The sequence below is a fragment of the Squalius cephalus genome (assembly GCF_949319135.1).
Source record: "Squalius cephalus genome assembly, chromosome: 1".
Classification (NCBI taxonomy): domain Eukaryota; kingdom Metazoa; phylum Chordata; class Actinopteri; order Cypriniformes; family Leuciscidae; genus Squalius; species Squalius cephalus.
This window is the reverse complement of record NC_137122.1, coordinates 60,879,276-60,906,476: the sequence shown is the minus strand read 5'-3', so window position 1 is coordinate 60,906,476 and position 27,201 is coordinate 60,879,276. Positions and strand designations below refer to the sequence as shown.

At 38.7% G+C, this 27,201-nt stretch overlaps 2 long non-coding RNA genes across 2 annotated transcripts; one reads left to right on the top strand and one right to left on the bottom strand.

Annotated features, from left to right (window-relative positions):
- Window positions 1-3,942: 3,942 nt before the first annotated feature.
- LOC307174681 lies at window positions 3,943-4,270 on the bottom strand. Its single transcript, XR_013824023.1, has 3 exons — window positions 4,225-4,270; window positions 4,052-4,147; window positions 3,943-3,974 (listed from the first exon to the last, which is right to left on the bottom strand). It is a non-coding gene; the product is annotated as an uncharacterized lncRNA (long non-coding RNA).
- Window positions 4,271-16,313: 12,043 nt separating this feature from the next.
- On the top strand, window positions 16,314-26,173 carry LOC307174612. The gene is made up of 4 exons (XR_013824015.1): window positions 16,314-16,496; window positions 24,861-25,020; window positions 25,119-25,233; window positions 25,297-26,173. It is a non-coding gene; the product is annotated as an uncharacterized lncRNA (long non-coding RNA).
- Window positions 26,174-27,201: the final 1,028 nt, after the last annotated feature.

Below are 27,201 nucleotides of genomic sequence, written 5' to 3'. Positions count from 1 at the left end.
AACGATGTGCATTTTGCTTGTAGTTTTGTGTTAATAAAAATGTAATATATTACATCTCATAATTCAGTTGAATTCATTATGTATTGTATTGTGTAATTTAATTAAATTTTTATATAAGTTTTGGTTCTCTCATTTTATTACATTAAATGTTATTGTGTTGTATGATGTTCTGTATTAAGAATTAATTCTGACATAAATCATATGCATTAGTACACAAATGACATGCTTGTAATAAAAAAGCATTTTATGCCCCATTGCTTAATAACAAATAACTTTGTCACAAAACATACTTTAAAAATGTTATTTCTTTCAAATAAAAGATTATTATATGAATTAAGGGGTTTGATTAATTACATTAAAAATTGTGATTCCATAATTTTATTATACTGTTCTTTAGTCAAGGTTAGATTTAATATTTATACCCACAAAACATAGCTAGCATTCTGTAATTTATTTAAATATCTAAACTGGTAATACGAAAAATAGTAATATACACAAATAAGCATTATTTTAAGAATATTTTAATAAATAAAAGTGTACAAAATAATTACATAATTATAATTGCATTACGAATGGCTGTGAATATGGTAAGGCAGTATCAGTGCAGTATAAGCTCAGGAAAAGCTCATAGCACGAATCACGATCATCGGATAACGTTAGCTGTATGCTATGCTATTATCTAAGCTAACTAAAAAACACTACCAACGAGAAATGTTTAATTTCACAATCTATAGCTTCGGTTAAATACTAGTATATGAAACGTATACTTTAGAATACATTAAATACATTAATGATTCGTTATAACGTAGTACAAACGTCTTCTATAATAAAGTGATTTTGTATGATTTGTAACCAGGCACTAAAGCGATTACCCATAAAACGGGCTTTGAACCAATCGGATTGCTTGGGTCCTCAGCCCGGACCCATTTCTTCAGCCGGACCCGATTATTCACCACACCGGTGTGGTGAAGTATTCAGTAACCGTATAGTATACGGTAACCCTGAGGACCCAAGCAATCCGATTGGTTCAAAGCACGTTTTATGGGTAATCGCTTTAGTGCCTGGTTATAAATCATACAAAATAATTTTATTATAGAAGACGTTTGTACTACGTTTTAGCGAGTCATTAATGTATTTAATGTATTTTAAATGATACGTTTCATATACTAGTATTTAACCGAAGCTATAGATTGTGAAATTAAAACATTTCTCGTTGTTCGTGTGTTTTTTAGTTAGCTTAGATAATAGCAGCATACGTTATCCGATGATCGTGCTATGAGCTTAAACTGCACTGATACTGCCTTACGTATTCACAGCCATTCGTAATGCAATTATAATTATGTGATTATTTTTTATCCTCAATAATCAGCGCAATATGTTACAAGTACACTTTTATTTATTAAAAGAGCCATAAAATAATATTTATTTGTGTATATTACTATTTTTACTATTACATTTAAATAAATTACAGAATGCTAGCTATGTTTTGTGGGCATAAATATTAATTGGTTGTCTAGCCTTGACTAAAGAACACTATAATATAATTATGGAATCACAATCTTAATGTAATTAATCAAACCCCTTAATTCATATAATAATCTTTATTTTAAAGAAATAACATGTTAAAGTATGTTTTGTGACAAAGTTATTTGTTATTAAGCAATAGGGCATAATATGCTTTTTTTATTACAAGCATGTAATTTGTGTACTAATGCATATGATTTATGTCATAATAATTCTTAATACAGAACATCATACAACACAATAACATTTAATGTAATAAAATTAGAGAATCAAAACTTATATAAAAATTGTATTAAATTACACAATACAATACATAATGAATTCTGAAACTGAATTATGAGATGTAATATATTACATTTTTATTAACACAAAACTACAAGCAAAATGCACATCGTTTTAGGACATTTATAGAGCTTTTTAAAAATACACAACAATACAAAGCAGCTTTAAACAAACATACTCTAGTATGTCTTTACTTTCCTAAACACTTTTGTGATAGTCCTCTGGCTATACATTGTGGAGATTTAAAAACAATTAATGTTGTGTTAAAATATTTAATGAACTGTAAGGTTAAAGTTTTTTGAGAGCTAATGAGACAAATAGATGCAGTGTATTTTGCTGTATGAAAAGTCAAATCTTTAGTTTGAAGTAAATTCATGTTGTCAAGGCAAGTCACCTTTATTTATATAGCGCTTTTTACAATACAGACTGTATCAAAGCAGCTTCACATTGATAAAATGAAAATAATACAACAAAGTTTGTTTCTAGAAGAAAATTGCATCATTGTCCACCCTAATTAAGCAGATCAATAATATTGTTGAATATTAAATGTCCCCAACTAAGCAAGCCAAAGCCAAGGCAACAGTGGCAAGGAAACAAAACTCCATCAGTGACAGAATGGAGAAAAAAGCCTTGGGAGAACCCAGGCTCAGTCGGGGGCCAGTTCTCCTCTGGCCAACGAGCGAACAGTGTATGATTATGATCCAGGCAGCATTACAGATCAGAAGTCAGATTGGTCGTGTCGACGAGGCCGGCACTTCAGGGATGCGTCATGGTTGGGTCCACGTGCAGGTCCACCATCTAGTCTGGATACGGCCGGAGTCCACATCACTTCAGAAACGGAGAGACTGGTTGACAATTCAGGACTGCGTTGTCGTCGCGTCCAGGCGTAGGTCCTTCATCTGATCTGGATACGGCCTGGATCCGACGGACTGCGGTAAACCTCGGTATAAGCAGAGAGACTAATATTAACGTAGACGCCATTCTTCTTATGATGGAACGAGAACATCAGGATTTATGGGAAGTGTTCCCGGTTCCGGCTGGCCTAATCTATGCAGCCTAATATGGAATTATATAAGTCTATAATGTGTTATGTGAATGCTAGGTCAAAGAGATGTGTTTTTAGTCTAGCTTTGAACTGACTGAGTGTGTCTGCTTCCCGGACAATGTTAGGAAGACTGTTCCAGAGTTTTGGTGCTAAATATGAGAAGGATCTTCCGCCAGCAGTCGATTTTAATATTCTAGGTATTATCAACTGGCCGGAAATTTTGAGATCGCAATAGACGTGAAGGACTATAATGCGTTAAGAGCTCGCTCAAGTACTGCGGAGCTAAACCATTTAGTGCTTTGTAAGTAATCAGCAATATTTTAAAATTTGTGCAGTGCAGTGTTGACAGAACCGGGCTAATATGGTCATACTTCCTGGTTCTGGTAAGAACTCGAGCTGCTGCGTTTTGGACCAGCTGTAGTTTGAAGGAACTCTGCAAAAACACACAAACAACACGTCACATGCAACTGAACACTTGCAGTCTTTAGTGCTGTGGAACACCACTCACTGTTTTTGCTTTGATATGCAAGCCCAAAGGTGCAACGCAGCCGACGGTTAGCCCGTTGAACCTGAGGTGTCATGGATGCAATGACTTTTGAGGGAACTCTGCAAAAACACACAAACAACACGTCACATGCAACTGAACACTTGCAGTCTTTAGTGCTGTGGAATACCACTCACTGTTTTTGCTTTGATATGCAAACTCAAAGGTGCAACGCAGCCGACGGTTAGCCCGTTGAACCTGAGGTGTCATGGATGGACTGACTTTTGAGGGAACTCTGCAAAAACACACAAACAACACGTCACATGCAACTGAACACTTGCAGTCTTTAGTGCTGTGGAACACCACTCACTGTTTTTGCTTTGATATGCAAACTCAAAGGTGCAACGCAGCCAACGGTTAGCCCGTTGAACCTGAGGTGTCATGGATGGACTGACTTTTGAGGGAACTCTGCAAAAACACACAAACAACACGTCACATGCAACTGAACACTTGCAGTCTTTAGTGCTGTGGAATACCACTCACTGTTTTTGCTTTGATATGCAAACTCAAAGGTGCAACGCAGCCAACGGTTAGCCCGTTGAACCTGAGGTGTCATGGATGGACTGACTTTTGAGGGAACTCTGCAAAAACACACAAACAACACGTCACATGCAACTGAACACTTGCAGTCTTTAGTGCTGTGGAATACCACTCACTGTTTTTGCTTTGATATGCAAACTCAAAGGTGCAACGCAGCCAACGGTTAGCCCGTTGAACCTGAGGTGTCATGGATGGACTGACTTTTGAGGGAACTCTGCAAAAACACACAAACAACACGTCACATGCAACTGAACACTTGCAGTCTTTAGTGCTGTGGAATACCACTCACTGTTTTTGCTTTGATATGCAAACTCAAAGGTGCAACGCAGCCGACGGTTAGCCCGTTGAACCTGAGGTGTCATGGATGGACTGACTTTTGAGGGAACTCTGCAAAAACACACAAACAACACGTCACATGCAACTGAACACTTGCAGTCTTTAGTGCTGTGGAACACCACTCACTGTTTTTGCTTTGATATGCAAACTCAAAGGTGCAACGCAGCCAACGGTTAGCCCGTTGAACCTGAGGTGTCATGGATGCAATGACTTTTAAGGGAACTCTGCAAAAAAACACCACTTAGAAAGGGCCGATCGACTAGGGGGCGCCATTTTCCATCTCGCCACGGCCCCCTGGAGCGGGCGGAAAAGTTTGGTGTTTAAAAGTTTCATTCTCGTTAATTAAACCACCCCTACTGTACTAAGCACACTCGACTGAACACATCACACTCATTTTCAAGTCATTTTAGTGCTTGATTTTCATTAAAATGCAGTGTCCATGAAACAATTATTTTGCATCCTCTGATTGGATCTGGGACATTTATGTGTTTTTGCTCTCCCGTCATGTGTGATATCAATTCTCGTTAATTAAACCACCCCCACTGTACTAAGCACACTGTCTACTGTCTGCGAAACCACTATTTTGCAGTGTAACAAATGCTTAGTGGAATCTCCATATCTCAGCTCTGGAAGGCTCTAGAGCCTCCAATCTTGCACTCCTGTCTGTGCCTCAGCACCCTCTATCCGAATCCAGAGGTTCAAGAAGATCAGATAAACTTTATTTTTCGACCCAAAAAAAACGACAGGGGTTAGTTAGCCTTATAGTTTTTTTGGTTCGAAAAATAAAGTTTCTCGGATCTTCTTGAAACTTTGGATTCGGATAGAGGGTGCTGAGGCACAGACAGGAGTGCAAGATTGGAGACTCTAGAGCCTTCCAGAGCTGAGATATGGAGATCCCTTTTTAAATATGTACAAATAACTTTTTAACATATGCTTTTCTGGTAGCAGGGCTGACACAATGAGCGTGTCTTTGTCTTTCAGATATTACATAAACTCAAAGAAAAGAAGAGAACACTTGTCTTCTACCATCAACTTCATGAAAGGCAGATGATGCAAGCATAAGTAGAAAAATCATACCGAGGGACATGCCATTTGCAACATTTCTGCAAGATGCTTTGCACAAAAAATGTGATTAAAATCCTATAAAAACAAAAGAAACAGAAAACAATTTATTCTTATATTATTAGACATATTATGGAAACTAAATTATAAAATATTTTATTTGTTTTATGGTTTATTAAGATTTACAGAGCTTTTTTTTGACTAAGGGACACAAAATGGCACGTTTACGTATTGACCCAACTGTGATAGGACTCATTAGATATTGCTTGATGCTGCAATATTTTTTTTACCTACAAGAGTCTCCTAGGATAGAAGGAATGGGTGGATATTCCGGAGCAACTTGCAATTTCTGACTGACCATTTGCCATCTTGGTTTGGAGGGGGAAAAAAAATCAAAACACAACGGCTTGCCACTTGGTTGAAATATATAGGATGATGTACCAGGATGGGTCCACTGAAGAGGATGATGTGCAACTATGTCAGCTGCTATCATTACGCTAGTAATTCATTAAGTTAATTATAAAGTGTTGCTATGTTGTGAGAAGGTATTCCTTTGCAGAGATCCCAACCCTAACTAAGCATTTAACAAACAGAAAAAAGTGACATCTCATTACCAGATGTTCTCCAGTCCTAAAAGTAAAACAAAAACACAAACAATCTATATTTAAAAGATCTTTTAGAAAGTCATGGTCTCTTTTGAGCCTTTGTCAGTGATGCTTGATTTCTTTCAAGACAACATACTCTGAAATACTTCCCATGATCCCATACATAAAAAAAAAAATACATGCTGTGTTGGTGATATCATATTATATATATATTAAAATATTCGTACATAGGCTATATAAAATAAAATGACACAACCCTGTCTCTTTTTGTTAAATTTCAGTTTTATTGATCAATAATAGCAATTATGAAAGTATAAGTAGCCATACAAGTCAAGAAATAAAGTAATTAAACGATTCAGTCAAATATAAGTCAGCAGGCACAACGTTAAAGATAAATAGCCTAAACAATTCAACGTTATATAAAGTTATAAAACTAAACTTTGCCCCCAGCCAAAACGAAAATGATAGATTAATGAGATCAAAGATCGTCCGTTAGACATAGCCTACACAAGACGAATTATACCACTCCACTAGACTCAGCGAGTAACGTCTGCTGCACTTGCCGAGATAAGGCTTTTTCAGGCGGGATACGTGAGCGCTGAGCGCCCGGTGATCCCTTGGATCTCCCGTCTCCGAAAACGTCAGATCAAAATTTGAAATAGGCGCTGTCTGTATAAACAAACAACATATTTGAGATTAAAACAACTACTTTCTCGACTGAAAAACTCTTAAAAATACATTTCGTGACACAATAACAGTAGTATTTTTAAATTTTGCGGTCTTTCTCCTGCTATTGACGCAACTTGAGATTGTAAATACTAGCTATACACAATTTACATATACAATATATAATTTAATAATTATAATTTAATTTTACCTTGCATATAGCAGCGGGATTTAGCATTCTACATAAAGCTACCACATAATAACACTTAAACAGCTCACGTTAGCTACAAGTTATCGCGAGAACAGATTTAGATCAGGCATACTACTGGCATACTAATTGGGTCCTCAGGGTTACCGTATATTATACGGTTACTTAATACTTCACCACACCGGTGTGCCGAGCAGCTGTGCTAATGGCGGACAAACAACCAAAACGGCCAATTTCTCGAGTGGAACCTGCTCATACAACAAAGACAGGTAAACGGAAAAAGACCGATGACGATAAACAAGCCCGTCGGAGCCCATTGACTCAGTGTTAAAACTCCAGCCGCATAACATACAGATAAAATGTCACGCACTGTGCAAAGCAACATTTGAAACCTGCTAATTCACTGGCTTGTCAAGTTGCTGAAATAATGTACTAGCAAACCTTATTTAGCATTACATATCGCTAGAATAATTATTTACATAGCCTACTGCAACGTTAGTTACCGTTATATTATCTTACTAGCTATTTATAACTCATAGAAAGTGTGCAACGTTATAAAGTTACATTACATGTATTGCATGATACGTAATGATTTGAGGACCAAGTTTGTAGTCAAAGTATGGGCAGGCCAGTCAATGTAAAGCATTTCGTCCCTACCAGTGAACTGTTTATCCGTCGTCATCGGTGACCCTGCATGTTTACTAGCCTGCGCGTTCATGGCAGGCTCCGCTGTGGGGGGAACTTTACATAACAAAATACATGTTTAACAGCTAGTAGGCCTAACGTTATATGTTATGAATCTTACACGAAATTCATCTTCATCACAGTGCAACTAATGGAAATGGAAAAACGTGTATCAATGCAACCTGTTTTTAGCTTTGCCTTATAGTTATAACTAGCTCGTTAGCGAATCAAAATATATATATTTTAAACTTTACCAATATCGATATGCTAGCTTGATCGTGAGTATGCTACTAAAATACATCTTATTTGTTTATATTCATAATGATAAAGTTAGATTTTTTTATTACATGTGATTCTGACATGATGCTACATGCACTGCGCTCCTTCCTCTCCGCTCTTCTCAGGTAAATAATGCGTCTTCCAGCTCAGCTGTCGGAGTCGCGCGTTCATGTGTTTTGGGGGCGTGGCTTTGGAAGGACCCCAGAAGGGAGAGGGTGGACTGAATGGAAATAATGAGCTGTCTTTAAAACATTCGTTAGAGGTCTACATACACTCGATTTTTATACTTTCTTTTTCAGAATACTTACATTTTAATTATGTATTGATATATACATACAGTTTAAACAAATTTGAAAAATAAGTTTTTTAGACCATTCCTACCTACCCCAGCTTTAAAGAAAAAAAATTGATAAACATGTATTTGGAATGGAATTAAATAACAAGTACTTTGGGTGTCTTGTTAATTTTATTTATTTTCATATAAAAGCAACAGAACTTGAATTACATCCAGTTTATTAGCAACACTGTGCACGAGCGTGAATCCCGCGATATCCATCTTTGATCTCACAGGTGTCAGATCCACTACTAGAAGAGAGATTTGTCCGGCTTGCCTGCGCTTTTTTCACTCCTCCTCTCACTGCAGCCGCTCCTACTCTCGACTACATTTCAGGCGAGGCAAGGCGCATCTCAAACAAGCAAGCCTAATATAAACACAAGACACGTCACAGGACGTAACAATAGGCTTAATGTATATTTGCTACTGGAGCTATCTCGAGCCAAAATGGCAGTGCATGTATGTGTGAACTAGAGCCAAAATGGCGTCTTGCATGTAAAACACGAGGTTACTGTGAAGCCAAATGCATTTAGGTGACAGTGTGAAAATGGAATTAGTGTTCATGAGGATGTGAAAACAGTAGCAGGTAAATGTATTGTGATTGATTATAATGTGTGGCAGAACAAGTCAATATAGACAAAAGTAATTTAGAAAAAAGTCTTTATTGAAAAGTTATTTTCTTTAATGGAATGTGTCACAAAGAAACAAGTAATTGTTCTGGAAAGTTAAATATGTGAATGTTGTGAATACATTGAGAACTAAGAAAAATGAGAGAGTTAATTAAACTTTGCCAGAGCTTGCAGCAAGTACTCCTGTCTCACAGCGTGTCTGTTATCATTCTACAGGAGTGGTTAATTCACATCACCCATTCAGGCTTCCCAGTCCTGAAGCGGGTAACAATAGCTATCCGGTCACAGAAAACGCATGAAGTGGCCAGGTGTAAACAGCCCCTAAGCGTGACTTTTAAGATGGCTAGGTTAAACTACAATTGATAGCTGTCAAATTATTATATTACAGTGTTTCCCATATATTGGTTCACAATATCAGCACAGCCTTTTGGAAAATCTGTTTGTGGTTGGCACTGACATCGTTGAATAAACACGAGCACTGCACGTTTCAAAATCAAAAGGCGGCGCGGGTGTTTTTATATGAATGTATTATATGTGAAGTGAACTGACGGTCTTTAGAAAAGCTTCTTTGTTATTACGATTGAATCTTTCTTAATCTTTCCTGATAAAGCAGCGTTTATGAGCGTTGCTGCTTTGTGTACAGCCGTTACCAGGGAAACCGCTGTTTCTGCCGCTCCTAAAGCGCCTCTTACACCCAGTCTTGCTTAAAAGAAAAAAACACGTCTTAAACCTGACACACTGTAATGAAAACACATGTAATGTGATGCATAAAAGGCATGAACATTACCTTGTGCCGTGGTAACATTCAAATATTGAAATATTGATTTGAAAACTTTAACTATTTTGTAATCTTGTATATTATCTCAAATCAATATTTCATGTGCAAATATTTATTGATAGGTAGCTGTGTATTGGGACCCTGATTATCCTTTCCATGTTTATGTTGTATTAATTACTGACTGACTGTACATTTTCCCTTATATATTCCATTTATTTATTTATTTTTAAACTCTTAGGTGAAGTGTTTCTGCGTGTAATACTTAATTTCATATTCTCAGATGAGCCATAAGAGCCAGTGGTCATCAGGCAGTGATTGTGCTGCTCTTACTGTGGGTCTAGACGAGGTAAGTGAGAGTTGTGCTGAAAGGGAATGAGCAAACGAAGCAGAGACATCTGTGAGATCTAGTGTTCATGTATTTACACCAGTGTTTCATGTCTAAGGCCTAAAAAAAAAAATTGTTTGGTTCCGGTTTCCGACCGACCCTGTCAATTTATGTGCGACCCAAATTTATTTTATGAGACTGGGGAAGAACGGTCTTTCACACATCGTTAATTAAATTACAGTTTCCTTTAAATGCTGTTTTACACTTAAGTAATCCGTTAAAAACCATTAAGTATTGCATCAAAACCCTTTAACTGTCAATTCCTAAAGTGAGCTATAACTTTGGAAATCGTAACATTAAGAGAAACACGGGGGGGGGGGGGGGGGGGGGGGGGGGGGGAGTCAACAATATATCGCGGAACAGAGAGGGCACTGACAACATGCTGACAGACAGGACATAGTTAACATTACCAGCTTACTTTTAATATGAAACAAAGTCTCATTTGGTTATTTCACCTTTCAAATGTGGTCATTTTTTAAAGAAATGTAAACAATAAATACCGTTTTGTGGCTCTTGAATGTGTCGAACAGATCGCTGTAAGTTAGATCATCAGTTAAAACTAACTGATCGTCTCTTGCTTCTAGTTAATTTATAGCATCAAAATCAAATAAACCACATAAATGAACATAACAAAGAATGTTGTTTGACTACAAAAAGATGTCTGTACACTCCGTTTTTCAAGTTCAAATCCTCCATGTTAATCTACTATGAGATCGCCTGTCAAACTCCCGCGAAGGCTTTTTGTGTGTGTGTGTGTGCGTTTTGCGTGTCTATGGCAACAACAGACTTTAAACGGGAATACAGAATCACTGTCGTAAAAGTTTGATTCGCCCGCGTAAATTAGTAATATCAAATACAGTAGCGTAACTTTAGCCTAGTCCATATCAACATATTATTCTTTCTTTTGCAATGATGGACATGTGTAACGTGATAATTATTTGCCCATGCAACACTAGCATGTCAACCAAAATTGTAAAATTGGGTTTAAAAACATTTGAAACCATGCTTCAAGAAGTCAAAAAATAACACTGGAGGAAAAAAAAAAAAAAAAAAAAAAAAAAAAAAATCCCTACCGACCCATGACCTCAACTGACAACCAACCGGAACCAAACTTTTTTTTTTTTTAGGCCTAATGTTATGTTTTGTAGATTCTCAGTGAGGTTGAACCCTCCACTCTCCAAATGAACTCTGTCCCAGTCAGAAGTCAGAGATGTGCAGAAGGTATTGTTTTGTTTTTTGTTTTTGGAAATCAAATTCGGGATACACCGATATGAACATTTGGGCAGATTTCGATGACTGATCATTTATTTATATTCGAAAGCCGATATCTGATATATTAGCCGATGAATCTAAATCCAAAATTTGATATACTTTGAAAGCCTGATTACAAAAACGAAACGCTCATCATTTAAAGCCAATGTCCCAAACACTTCAACATAAATCAAACATTCATACTCCTTACCTTGTGTGCCGAGGTCAAGTTAGCTAGTAGCTGTAGCCTGTCACTGATTGAGTAGCTACACTATTTGTTCAGATACTTTGCTCAAAACCAGTCGGAGTTATGTAGGGCCCAATGAATCCCGTTTTATTTTTCCTAAATTTGGTTTTGTTATGCTAAAAACTGTTATTTAGGAAAAAAAACTCATCAATAACAAGTTTAAGCTGTTATCATTCACATCAACTGATCAAAAACATAAAATTATATATAAATTCTACAAATAAATTCTATTTTACAACTGTCCCCATGTTTTGGCCAGTCCTGTCACGTTTACATAAAACTCTACATAAAATGTGTGAAATACGCCTTTAAGGGTATCACTCAGAGGAAGTGACATCATTTGACTCAGGTGAAGCTAACATTGATCAAGGCTGAATTCTGTCATTGAATTGTATGATTTTAAGCTTGTTTTTGTGTGTTTTTTTTAGGAAGACGAGCTAAAGGGTCAGGCCCTGTCACGGTTAAACATTCCAGAAAATAATGAAAATGTTTTAAATCCAAAACATGTCTAAAAAGGTTATTGAAATTCCTTGCTTGCATGTTAACAGTTTTTATGCTAGCATGCTAGCAGGCTGAGTAATGGCAGTTTAAAATGGCCGACCGTCAGGCCCTATCACATCAGGCCCTGTCACATTCCTGTGTGACACACGGCCGTACAAATTAATGTTATTGTTCTTTTTTTATTACATTTATTGCATATGTTATGTATTTAATGCATGCAATAGTAAAATGAAGGCCAAGGTGCTTGATTTTTATACAACTGTGGCCATGGAAGTGATTTAAACACCTGAATTCAATTATTTGGAGGGCTGTCCCAATACTTTTGGCAATATTATGTATGTCCTTGGCTGAATTTTACCATAGTCTAATATTACATTAACATTAAAATTATAATAATAATTTAAAAAATAAATGCCAATCAAAACTTAAATAAAGAACACAAACCATAACTTTTTCTGCATCATCAAAATCCATAAAGTCAGTCCTGTCACGCCATGGTCAGTCCTGTCACACAGGAAATATGACAAAAGTGTACTATTTGAGGAAATATTAATTAATTAATCTCTTTAACTGTGTAGATGAAGGTGGGGGTATATCCACTACTATGTTTTTATAAAAATCTCCTATGTAAAGGTAGTTATTTTACAACTATATGAGTGCCTGGTGGGTATTCTGTGATTTTGTGTACTACAGTTGACCTAAAAGTTACTTATATTTCTAAAAGGAATTATAAAACCATGTTAGATACAATCAGGGACATGTGATCAATAAGAAAATGCTATCTGTATCAAAGAAATTCATTAGGAAACCATTCTAACATACACAAATTTGTCTGTGACAGGGCCTGACATTTTAGGGGTGAAATGCGTATAAAAATGTATTTTATTTAATCATAAAAACATGCAGAGATGGCATGATATGTGTTTCTCATAGTTTAACATGTCCTCCATATGTCTCAACGTTCAGATTTAAGAAAAATATTTTTTCCCCCAAGATTTTTTAAAGTGGAAATGTACGTTTCTGGTAGAATGCCCCAATTAGTTAAAAACATGGATTAAAGTAGTGCTGGGCGATAAAACGATATATCTCGCGATAGACATGTAATCAATATCAATAAGAAATGCGCTCGATATATATATATATATATTTTTTTTTTTTTTTTTTTTTTCTTCGTCGGAAGAAACCAGAGGTTGTGAAGCAAGTTTGGTTGCATGAACAAAGGCACTCACTGGCTGCGTTCGAAACCGCATACTTCCCTACTATTTAGTATGGGAAAAAGAGTAGGCGAGCGAAAAAGTATGTACGAATCCAAAAGAGTAGGCGAGAATTACCTGGGTGACGTACTAATTATCGCGAGATTCGGACTTAAAGGAGAACTCCGGTCAATTTTAACAATGAGCTCATTTTTTTTGTACATTTGGAGTGCTGTCAATACAGAGAACAACGACAAAAATCGGTGTTGCCTACACCGAGTTATTCTATTTTTAAAATTTGCACCCTGTTGACTTCAATGGGGCAAGTACTAAACCTGCTTTTAGCCTCTTAACATCCTTGATGTGTCATTACAAGTGCACAGAAAATGTGAGTGATTCCTTCTGAGTGAACACGAGTGAGTCTGACTGCAGTAGATGTGAAAGAAATGTATAAAAATGATGTTATTTAAGCCAGCGCAAATACCTGTTTACATCCTGTTTTTCGGGTGAAGTCCAAAGTAGTCGATTGCCGAGTTCACGCGCGTGATCATAGGTATTAAACCTATGCGTGTGAAGAGTAGGCGAGAATTACCTGGGTGACGTACTAATTATCGCGAGATTCGGACTTAAGTGCGTTCGAATATGCCTACTTTCCTACTATATAGTAGGCGAAAACAGTACGTGAAGGAAGCAGTACGTTAGAAACATCAGCATTCATAAAAGAGTAGGCGAGAAGTTCCCGGATGGCTTACTGCTTCCGCCCAGATTTTTGAGTGTTCAACGATGGATACTCTTCTATCCCAGGAGGCCACGCGAGAGGATACGTCATAAAAAAGAACAAGAAGGATAGGTCATACTCGAACGTGACGGAAAGGGTGACGGACGAGACTGTTTTCAAATGTGAGTATTACAAATCAAATGATCGCATGTGTTGAACTACTGTACAGTAAACTGTTGAATTGTTGAAGATGTAAAGACGCTATATATTTGTGATTTTGCTGTAAATCACATTTTATTATGTATAGCTAACAGAGAAGCTCCAGTAAGGACATGCGTCTCCAAAGTGGATTTGCATACATTTTAAACCGTATACATCTTAAATACAATTACTAAATGTCTATTTAATATCTGGCAAGAAACTCTTCTATAAGAATTGCAGATTAAATATGAAATAGGCATCTGAGTGATGTATGTGTGCTATTATGTAGAACAAATCTATAAAGTAACTAAACATAAGTTATCTATTTTATTTGTCCATTAGTACTGTTGATAAATTAAGGAACATTTATGTAGGATAAAAAGTTAAAACAACCTCAACATGTAAATGTAGTGTTGAGCTCATAAATCAGAGGTTATGTGAATCTCGTCTGGATGTTACAGGGTCAGATGAACAGATGTGTGTTTATCCGGTGGAGAGTGGCTCATGAAGCTGAATGCTGCCATCAAAGGCTTTGTGACATTACAGAAATGAATAACAACAACTATTTAAATATTAAGTTGTAGTTTATTTTAATTATTGTAATTTCAAACAGAGCTATTACAGCACTTTTCTGATTCTTGATTTCTATGCATTTGCTGCACAGCTTTTGTGGTGGAGCAGGACCTGCAAGGGAAGATGATGGTGGCATTTGTGAAAAAAAGCGTTTTTTGTCTTCTAAATAATACTGAAATCAAATGACATTGTGCTGTTAAAATGACTGCTTTCGTGTTATGTTTGTGTATTTTGTAGGATCTGAAATGCCAGCAGGCTGGTGTGAGCACTGAGGATGAGGAGCCCAGAGCTGAATCCTGGAGATGGTGCCATGGATGAGACCCTCCATCACTCCACCTGCCCTTATTGCCTCAGATTGTGAAGCACAACACATCACGCAACAACCTTCGGCACGAAGGAACGGCTCACCTCTGGCGGTCAGCTGATTCATCAGAATAAAGCCGCAGAATGGGAACCGCTGTGTTGAGATGGCAGAAGGATGTGGGGTTCAGCGTCTGTAGCCTACATACATACATGATTGTAGTTTGAATAAAGCTTTGTTTCATGTGTTGACTTGTATATGCATTTGTTTATTGTGTGATGGTGACTTTGATTCATTCTTTTACTAATTTATTAATATTTCTCATTGTTGTCAGTAAATAAAATACAATTAATTAATGCTTTATTTATTGTTTGAATGAAAATGTAGATGTTCACTATATACACATCTAGAGTGTATTCATGCATAGCTATTTCATATGACATACATGACATTTTGTTTGTTTTATTGAATTATATAATTTACAGTAAAAAGTAATATAATTAATTGATCAGCATTTATCGTTGTTATTATTGTATGTTTTGGGCTGGGATAGCAATGCAATTCATTCTGGGGTAATATTAATTTTTAATAATGATACTTAAATTTTTCGAGTATAAAATCAACAGTTTTCTCCAAAGGTGAATCTCCCTTTGTGCAGACATTACAAACGCTGAGGAAAACCGTTCTAGGTAGGGCTGTCGAGTAAATGTGAGGTAAATGTATGTATGTATATGTATGTATTTATATATATATATATATATATATATATATATATATATATATATATATATATATATATATATATATCATGGGTTTGCAAATATATTATGAGATTTTATACACAGGAAAAAACCTATAAGGTTGAATATCAATATATATTTTCTTAATTAATTATATAATACATTTAAAAAAAATGCATTTTCTGTTATTTATAGGCCTGAGGGATGAAACGAGAGTTAAATTTAACAAGAAAAAGAGGAAAACAATTTCGTAATATAAATAAATATCGTTAAGGATAAAACGGTGGGTCATATTAATAGGGTTAAATATAAGAACTTAAATCAACCCTAAATGTACTCACAAAATAAATGGGCAGCAGTTTCTTCAAAAAGACCACAAAATGAGCAAGTTTAATCAATATCATGATATTTACAGACAGATGAATTAAACGTGTCGTTCAAATCTTTTAAGTTGTTGCGCTTGTGATAACGCGTCGTAGGTCACATGATAACGTCAACATGGCAGATGTCCGGTTCTCATTCATACCAACCAGAGGCGTGATTTTTTTTTCCCAAACCACTTCAGCGGAAATCCCGCCCTGATTGCCCTACACCAATCACTGATCCCTAAACCTACCCGTCACAGATTGCCTACACCAAACACTGATCCCTAAACCTACCCGTCACTGTAACCTAAACCAATTAAATAGGCTGCAGGGCGGGATTTCCGCTGAAGTGGTTTGGGAAAAAAAATCACGCATACCAGAGAATGGCTGTTTCTCAATTCCAAGAACGCAGAGAACGGACTTGTGTTCTCGTGGAGACCGGTCTTGCCAAGCTTCCTTGGAAGAACGAACTCTGAACCGGCCGCAATGACTTCTGGGACACCAGGCGAGTACTAGCTCAAGTCTGCATTCGATGCATCCTCGGTATCAAGAACACATCCGGGTTCTTTCATGCGTCCTCTGTACTTGCGTTCTTGAGAATTGGGTCTGAACTTCGACGGTTATGATGACGTAAAACGAGAACACAAGGACGCAAGATCGCTGAAGAACGCATATTGAGAAACACCCAATGTCTAATATGGCGAGAAGTTTCACTCTCAGTACACTTCCGGCTTCTGAACTGGTTGCAGTTCCTCTCTGATTCCATATGAGGGCGCTCATGTAGCACCCTGACCGCCTGGTTAGGGAGATAATGGTCAATAAAAAAGACACCGGACACGGAGCTGCTGCAATGTCTTCAGAGTCTCTGTATTGTCTGACTAATGCAAATATTTCTGCATTCTCATATTTCAATGAAACATATGATAACAGATTTCAGATCTCTTTAGAGAAAAACACATATACAGAAAGAAAACAGAATTATTCTCAGCTTCTATACAGCTTCTCAACAGGTGCTCTTTCCACAAATTCCACAAATAATTTCAATATAAACTCATTAAAATGCACATTCTTAATACTGCGTACAGTATATTGAATACAATATTCACATTTTATACTCTATCTAGTTACACACTTTCATTACATAACCACATCCTCTCTCTGAACCAACAGATTCCTTTGTTAAACAGTGTCATCTGTCACTTAACTCTTAAATTATTTCTCAAAAACACCAATATAATATTAATTTACTCGTTTTCACATTTATATGACCGCATGGTCTCTGCCATCAGTTTAGCATTCACCAGTTGTACACGTGATACACACGCGGTTAACTTGAACCGAACTTTTAGACATACATATATACACATTGACTACACTTCAACAATGACACTCGACGTCTTTCGCATCTTTGACTTATATAAAGTGTATTTCAACAAAGTTTTACTCATTTATACCTGGTTAGGGAGATAATGGTCAATAAAAAAGACACCGGACACGGAGCTGCTGCAATGTCTTCAGAGTCTCTGTATTGTCTGAGCAGCGCGCGCGCCCCCTCCCCCAGCAGGTGAAAGTCCCAAGGCAAAAGCAATCAAATGATCGCTAATCAATAAGCAAGGGATACCAAACTCATACATACTATGCAATAAACACATTCAGATTATTTTTCAATGACAACATTCTGATGACACTAATTATTATGAAAGTCCCAAGGCAAAAGCAATCAAATGATCGCTAATCAATAAGCAAGGGATACCAAACTCATACATACTATGCAATAAACACATTCAGATTATTTTTCAATGACAACATTCTGATGACACTAATTATTATTATTAGTTTTCTTTCCTTTTTTTCTTTATATAAATTTATATATTTTTATAACCACCACACTCTCCCCGTCAAAAATAAATGTCGTCCCGACATTACTCTCCTAAATTACTTCAACTCAAAATAAAAATAATCCTGAAACAATTTCCTGATAATGTTGTTTTATCTCAATGTCCTAACTGTTTGTATGCAATGTCTCACTACATATGTGTACTGCAGGCTAACTGGGAATAAAGGCATGTTTTGGAAACTGCATCGTCTTCCTTCTTCACATCCCATTCCTTTTCTCCATTTCCTCAGTCTCTTCAGTATGCATACAAGTATACCGGTTGATAGTGCTGCACTGGATAAGTCCATGGAGGTAAGTTCTACATCTCGTATGACATGGGTTGAAATGTTGCTGTGTTTATAGGCTCTACATTATAACATGCTGGAGTACCCAAGTGATCATAAGTAAATGTCTTTGGTGGTCTCCTTTCTCTCTTAGGCCATCTGTATTCCTGTCCAATTTCCCTGTCATTCTCACCCCGTCTTACAGGTACATCTTCCATTTCATCAGGTCTTTCTACATATTGTTCCTCCTCCATCACATCAACTTCCTGTTGAGGTATCTCCTCATTTTCCATTACAACTTCTGTTCCACAATCCCTTGCTCCCTCTTGACCAATTTCTTCCCTTTCCTTTTCAGGTTCACTGTGCCGGATAACTGGTAAGTTTCCACTTTGTAACTCTTCGTTTTCTTCCCCAGGTAACTGAAACTGGACCTCAGGTACGTATTTATCCCGACAGTTTTCACGCCCAGATTGCGGATGATGGACCGCAGGTAGGTAATTATAGTAAGGATAATCTTCATCCTCATCCTCCTCTTCTTCCGGACCTGGTACACATCTCTTTACTGGTTTTGGTCTTTCCACTGGTCGCTTTGTTTTTTCTTCCTTTCCAAGATCAGTCTCCAAGGGTAGATAATCACAGGGCATCAAGAGGTTACGGTGGAGAACACGTGATCTTCCTTTACCATGTTCTGGTTTCACTTCAAAAACCGGGCCTTTTTCTACTACTTGACGAACTACAGTGTGTACAACATCTTCCCAATGGTTTCGAAGCTTCCCAGTTCCACCTCTAGGTGTCAAGTTCCTCACTAAGACGCGATCTCCAGGACATAACATGGAACCCCTCACTTTTACGTCATAGTTCCTCTTGTTTCTATCTGCCACCTTCTTTGCAGTCTGTCTGGTGATTTCCAATGCTTCCTGCATTTCTTGTCTCCATCTCTTCACATACTCTTTATAACCAGTAGTTTCGGTTTCAGATGTCAAACTGAACAGTAGATCAATGGGCAATCTCGGGGACCTTCCGAACAGTAAGTAGAATGGTGAAAATCCTGTCACTTCACATCGTGTGCTGTTGTATGCAAAGATGAGTTTGTTGAGTGACTCTTTCCAGTTAGTTTTCTGCTGTTCCGTCAATGTCTTCAACATCTGAAGTAACGTTCTGTTGAAACGTTCAACTTGCCCGTTTCCCTGGGGGTGATATGGCGTGGTTCTTGATCCAGCAACTTCACAAATCTTCTTCAACTGAGCAACTAGCTGGTTTTCAAACTCCCCTCCTTGGTCATGATGAATTCTTTGCGGGAATCCAAACTTCAGAGCGTAGTCATTAAACAACTTGTCAACAACAGTTTTAGCCGATTTTGAGGTAGTTGCGTAGGCTTGGGCAAATCGTGTGAAGTGGTCGACTACAATCAGAATATACTCATATCCTCCTCTACATTTATCTAGGTGTAAGAAGTCAATGGAAACCAGCTCGAACGGGTGAGTAGTAACGATATTCTGAAGCGGTGCTCTGGCCTCCCTGCATGGTTTCTTCTGTTTCAGGCAAACGCAACTCTTGGTGACATAGTGATCAACATCATTGAGCATTTGTGGCCAATAGAACCTTTCCCTGATTAAGGATAATGTTCGATCGAGACCTTGATGACCCATATTACCATGTAATTCTCTCAACACACGCTGCTTGTACCTTGCGGGTAAGACTAGCTGTCTCTGGGTGTTCGTCTTTCTACGAAGGATGCCATCGTCTCCCAGGAAAAGTTTGTCCCAACTGCGCAGTAAGCATTTACTTTGTGCACTCAAGGTCTTAAACAGGTGTCCTGTCGGCTTTTCATTGGACAGCTTAAACTGTAGAACAGGTCCAATGTGGTCATCGGTTTGCTGTGCTTGCCTGATCTCCTCCACAGGTAATGGCTCACATGCATGTTCAGATGCCATGGTGTCATCTAGAGAAATCATTGCAGTACAGAAGATACTGAAGTGTGGTGCCTCAACAGATTGGATGGTCGCTTCGACACAGTCAGATGGCAATTCCTCTGTGCATTCCTTCATTACTCTCTCAATGTTTAGTGGCATCCGGGATAGGGTATCTGCATCCCCGTTTTCTTTGCCAGGCCGGTACTTGATGTTAAAATGGAAATCTGCGAGCTCCGCCACCCATCTACATCCTGTCGCATTCAGCTTTGCACTGGTTAAGACGTAAGTAAGTGGATTATTATCACTATACACCGTGAATGTGGGAGCATAGTATAGATAGTCCTTAAATTTTTCAGTGACAGCCCACTTCAGGGCAAGGAACTCCAATTTCCCTGAGTGGAGGTGATACTTCTTTTCCGCGACTGTCAGGGTTCGGGACCCATAAGCGATAACTCTTAGCTTTCCCTCTTGCTTTTGACATAGAACTGCCCCCAGGCCCTGATTCGATGCATCAGTATGAAGTATGAACGGCTGTGAGAAGTCCGGGAACGCAAGTACTGGTGGTTCAACTAGACAATCGATCAGTCCCTCCACGATCTCTTGGTGCTTGTCCATCCACACAATTGGCCTGTGAGAAGGCACTCCCCTTTTCTTTCCTTTAGACTGTCGATTACGTATCTCCTTGCATTCTTCCTTCGCTGTCTCGGTTTCTTTCAGCAGGTCGTACAGCGGACTCGCAATTCTAGAGAAATCTTTTATATACTGTCGATAGTAGCTCAACAGACCCATGACTGCTCTCAACTGTCCAACTGTGCTTGGTCTTTTATCTTTCAGACTTCTCACGGCAGCTGTATCAGCCGGGTCCATCTTACTCCCTTCCGCCGAGACAATCCTTCCAAGGTATCGCACCTCACGTTTGAATAGTTCACATTTGCCAGGTTTTAGTTTGATTCCATACTGTCTCAATCTTCGCAGGACTTTCCTTACATCAGCCACATGGTCTTCAAAGGTTTTACTGAAGACTAACGTGTCGTCCAGATAAGGAACACAGATGTTGTCTCTCAGCTCACCCAGACACTCCTCCATGCAGCGTTGAAAAGCTGAAGGAGCATTCATCAGACCGAAAGGTATCCTAATCCACTCATATAAACCCCACGGTGTCACAAAGGCTGTTAACGGTCTGCTCTCTTTGGCCATGAAGCCCTGATGATATGCTTTTCCTTGATCTAGAAGCGAAAACCAAGAGTTCCCTCCCAAACTGTCCATTATGTCTTGTACCCGTGGAATGGGCTGTCTATCAGGATGCGTTTTCCGATTCAGCTCTCTGAAATCGATACACAGGCGTAAACTGCCATCTTTTTTTCGGACGCATACGACAGGAGAGGCATATGGTGAATTTGATTTCTGCACCCATCCTTGCGCTATGAGATCATGCAGGTAGTTCTTCATTTCTTGGTAGAGAGGTTTAGGCACTGACCGGTAAGTGCGAGCAACAGGATTAGTGTCTTTCAGTGAAATGGCAAGTTGTAGTTTCTCAATGCAACCTATGTCATTGTCAGATTCGGAAAATGAAGCTGCTTCCTCTTTTAACATTTGCTGAACTGTTTGTTTTTCAGACTCACTGAGATGGCTCAAATTGACTGGCGGAACCCATTCGATGTCAGAAGTGTTGCTGGTTTCATTTTTGATTTGACTGACCATCACCGAAGTTAAACCAGGTTCCTCAAAAGCTGCAGTTGGATAAACGGCCTGCACAGGTTGCGCTGTGCCTATTACTATCTTGCCGGCTAACAGTAGGTCATGATCTGTAGGGTTCTGAACACTGACAACTATGTGTGTTGTATGTCGCCGCATAGTCACGATGGTCTCACAGAACTCCAACCCCTCTGCCCACTGTGGGTTAACGTCAGGTTCAAAAATGAGCACTGTCTCTTGCTTTGGTTTGTATGTCTGCACTCTGCATTCCACTTGTACCGATGTATGTTTGGGCACATGAACATTTTCTTTTTTTGTTGTGACGGTATATTCACATGGTGTTTCAGCGTGGATTTGTTTGATGAACGCTTGAACTGTTTCTGTTTCGGCACTCGGATAGACTGATCTCTGGAATTCACTTGTGATTGGCTGTGTTATTCTCTCTGTGTTCACCATTTGCTCGATGACATTATATCCGACGATGGGATGACGAAGCTGACTACCCCTCATCACCAACACAGGTATGACAAGTTCATCTGTTTCCACTTCCTTTAATGCCAAACCAAAACTTACTTCCATCCACCCAATATAAGGTATTTCCTGTCCGTTTGCTGCAACTAGATGAAGTCCTTCAGGTGCATCAATTACCTCTGCCACATTTCTCAATCTGATGTTTGGTAAATGCTCACTTTTCCAGTGTTCATCCACTATACAAACTTGAGATCCTGTATCCCACAATGCATCAACAAGGAGCCCTTGAAGGTAACATGGCACTAGACACTGTTTTCCTACAAAGGCGGCACGTGTAGACTTGTCGGCTTCACATTTCTTCCTGTGCATTGCAGAATTCGTGTGTACTCTTGCTGTCTGATTGCATTGTTTCATATGGACTGTCCAGTGATTAGCTTGACATGCTTTAGAGCAATACAGTGTTTGTTTACAGGCAGCACATTGTTGCAGTCTAAAGTTCGAACCGGTGTTACCACACTGTGCGCATCTCTGTGGGGACATCGTTGAATACCTGGTCACTCCTCGTCCCGCAGTCGTGACCCCGTCCCGTTTAACGACTGCTCTCTGTACATTGTTGATCCTCGTGCTCTACAACCAGCCACAAAATGATCGCTACTGCCACACCGATAGCAGTGAGTACAGTATACATCCAATCCGCTTTGCTGACATGCCAGACATTTTCTCACACGAGTTGAGGGAGGATGATAACGTTGTGCAGGCAGCCACTGTGGCTGCTGATATGCCCCCATTCTCCTGTCATATTGCTGCACATAACGTTGAGGTGGGTACTGAGGCTGGGGTGGTGGCATGTTAGTTTGATCCCTCAGATTGGCAGAAAACTGTGTGGACATGATCTGAGGTTGTAGAATGGATTCTTTAATTTGAGACACCTCCGCACTGAGATCCTTCAACAGTGCCATGTCAGACCGCATTTCCTTTAACTCACTCAAAATGTCAGGTTCAACTTTCTCTGTGTTTTTGTGACACTGTGTCTTTCCTTTCTCAGGGGTGCAAACACATGTATGGTCAAAAAAGAGAGAGGTAATCGAAGCCCTCGTCCCGCGGCAAATATCCAGATACTACATTGCCACCATCCCCAACCCACCCTAGGCACATAGAGTCAAATGAAATTTAGAAAAATTATCTTGCACTTCTTCTTCTTGCTTTACTGCTACTTCCTGAAAACAATTTCACCTGATGATTTGAATAGCTCTTTTTGTTAAGAATTAATAATTCTAGGATGATTGGGGTAATTGTGTAGGGTAGGCCTAGTGCATCTGCATAGAAACTAATAAACAAAATACAAATATAAATACAATAAAACACAAATACATGAGAAATAAAGCAGTGCTTTATGTTTTTCAGGTAAATTAACTGTATTAAGTATTAATACAGTTTATCTTTTGACAAAACGTGATTTTTCTCTTTCTCTTTTGTTGTTTGATTAACTTTGGTGACACAAACAGCTGCAGGCATATTGGGTGCTGTCCCTTTAAGACGAATGCACGTATCTAATACCGGTAATGACACGCATCCGTTTTATTTGGACTGCGTTTACGGGGAAACTCGTTGAGACGGACACTGGCTTATTTTTTCATGCACATGTCTGTTCAAACACAAATAGATAAGAAAGAAAAGGGAATTCGGTGTTCACGAACTTCACGTGCTGTCTGCGACTGCGTGGCTCTGTGCGCCGACAGACCATCTACATTTGGATGTTAAACATAATATATATAGCCTGATACAGCAAAGACAACGTCGGCAGTATTGACGGCAAAATAGGATACAGAATATTTCGTTCTGTAGGCCTATTGACAGGGGCAATATTTGAAAATCGATAATTAGGCCTATTTTTTAAATTACAATTATATATGCATTTGTCAAAACCGAGAGACTTTCAAGCATCAAAATGTAATTTATTAATATGTATTTGCGCCTTCTATTTTGTCTGAAAACTTCCAAAACTCTTGCGTGTCGCGTGAAAAATAGGCGTCGGTTGCGGTTCTATTTCTAGCACGCGGTTTCGGCGCGGCTTGAGAAGTGTGTGTGTCACGCAGGCATTGTGCTCTAACACAAGCTCTAACCAGTTAACATGAGAGCCGACATAAAAACGGACACTCCACGCCACGCAGAGTGAAATGTGATGCAGTGGCAGATCCAGAGTGAGACAGAAACATAGTGGTTCACGCTTGCGCACATACTGCTGGTTTGGCGCGCAGTGTTCTGATTCGCTTATTCTATTTACTTGTTGGTGGACGCAGTCCAGAATTACTGTTGGTTAAATTATAATCAGACCCTCTCAAAAAAAAACTCTTCGGATCTGCACGATTCACACAAGTCACCCAAACTGACGTGAAAAAAGCGGGAGGCGCCGAAAAGCGCGCTGTTTGCACCCCTGCTTTCTTTTCAACAGCAACTTCATTAACCTGCACTGGATTCACTTTTGTGTGTTGATATATCAGCTTCTTCTTGTTTTGTCGCTCGGTTTCATTTGCACAAGCAACATTGACTTTATCAAAAAGAACTTCATCACTCACATCAATGGTTGTCAAGTAAGGTTGCAGATCACTTCTGATACTGTCATTTTGCAGGCCAGTAAGGACAGTGTGAAGAAACATGCTCTGAACTAGATTCGGGTCATATTTCAAACTGGATTCCGCTTCCTGGGATGCAAACAGGATCTTTTGCCTCAAATCAAGACACCGAACGAGGAAACTTTGTGGGGTTTCTTTACTACTTTGCGCCTCGGAGGTAAGCTGTTTGTACAATTCAGTTGCACCTCTTTCTTGATAATGCGCTCTCAGTATACGTCTCAGCACAGGGAGGGTTAAATTTGGTTTTCCTTCCAGGTAACTACGCAGCTGCATGCCTGGTGCGATTGCTCTTATTACGGCATCCACTATTTCAAGCTCTGACACTCCCCTGCTCAATCCATGTTCGATTTGATGCGCCATACTTGAAAAGGTGAGTTTATCTTTTTGTCCAGGTTCACCTATCTGTCCTGATATCTTGAATTCTCTGTTCCAGGGAGGCATGACTGGTCTGTGTGTCATTAACTGAAGATCGGAGCTCGTGTCTGGCTGTACATTTGGACTTGGCAATGTGGAATAACTCTGTTCAGTACTTATATTATGTTGTGTACCTGTCTGTTTCGGTGTGTGATTAGCTGCTCTCTGTTTTTGAACTATTAACTTCTGTAATGCTGATTGTAATGTGTCAATTTCTTTTTGCAGTTTTTCCTGTTCTGTGATTTCTGCTACTGTGGTTTCTGCTTCTGGATTTACATTCACTCTCTTAGTGGTTGATGCTATTTGCCTATCTGAATCACTGTTTGCATTAACCCTTTGAATTTCACAGATTTTGTCTTTTATACACAAAAGCTCTGCCATACCCTCATCTTCAAGCTCTTCGAATGCCTCTCTCTCAATGTGTTTCACAATCACAGAAACAAAAAATGACCGGCTTTTGCTACTGACACTTTCACACTTTATTCCTAGGAATTCACACAGTTCGATCAAATTTTCTTGTGAGAGAGCATATACTGCTCCTATCACCTCAAGCTTCAGATCCTCTACGTGATCCATGAGTTACTCAGTCTGGATGTGTGCAAAGTGATAGAAGAAATGCCCTTAGCAGGCTGGAATCCTGCAGCGCTCCTGGTATCGAAAATAAACCTCAGATTGCTTGCACTTTCCTTCCTGGCTCGACACGGACACCGAACGTCTTCACTGCACTGGTCACCTGGGCTGAGTAGAAGGCTGAATGTCACTGGAGGAGGGCTGTCGTCACTGGAAGCCAACTCGCACTGCATTCATCCTCGCTGGGGCCTCCAAAATGTAGCACCCTGACCGCCTGGTTAGGGAGATAATGGTCAATAAAAAAGACACCGGACACGGAGCTGCTGCAATGTCTTCAGAGTCTCTGTATTGTCTGACTAATGCAAATATTTCTGCATTCTCATATTTCAATGAAACATATGATAACAGATTTCAGATCTCTTTAGAGAAAAACACATATACAGAAAGAAAACAGAATTATTCTCAGCTTCTCAACAGGTGCTCTTTCCACAAATTCCACAAATAATTTCAATATAAACTCATTAAAATGCACATTCTTAATACTGCGTACAGTATATTGAATACAATATTCACATTTTATACTCTATCTAGTTACACACTTTCATTACATAACCACATCCTCTCTCTGAACCAACAGATTCCTTTGTTAAACAGTGTCATCTGTCACTTAACTCTTAAATTATTTCTCAAAAACACCAATATAATATTAATTTACTCGTTTTCACATTTATATGACCGCATGGTCTCTGCCATCAGTTTAGCATTCACCAGTTGTACACGTGATACACACGCGGTTAACTTGAACCGAACTTTTAGACATACATATATACACATTGACTACACTTCAACAATGACACTCGACGTCTTTCGCATCTTTGACTTATATAAAGTGTATTTCAACAAAGTTTTACTCATTTATACCTGGTTAGGGAGATAATGGTCAATAAAAAAGACACCGGACACGGAGCTGCTGCAATGTCTTCAGAGTCTCTGTATTGTCTGAGCAGCGCGCGCGCCCCCTCCCCCAGCAGGTGAAAGTCCCAAGGCAAAAGCAATCAAATGATCGCTAATCAATAAGCAAGGGATACCAAACTCATACATACTATGCAATAAACACATTCAGATTATTTTTCAATGACAACATTCTGATGACACTAATTATTATGAAAGTCCCAAGGCAAAAGCAATCAAATGATCGCTAATCAATAAGCAAGGGATACCAAACTCATACATACTATGCAATAAACACATTCAGATTATTTTTCAATGACAACATTCTGATGACACTAATTATTATTATTAGTTTTCTTTCCTTTTTTTCTTTATATAAATTTATATATTTTTATAACCACCA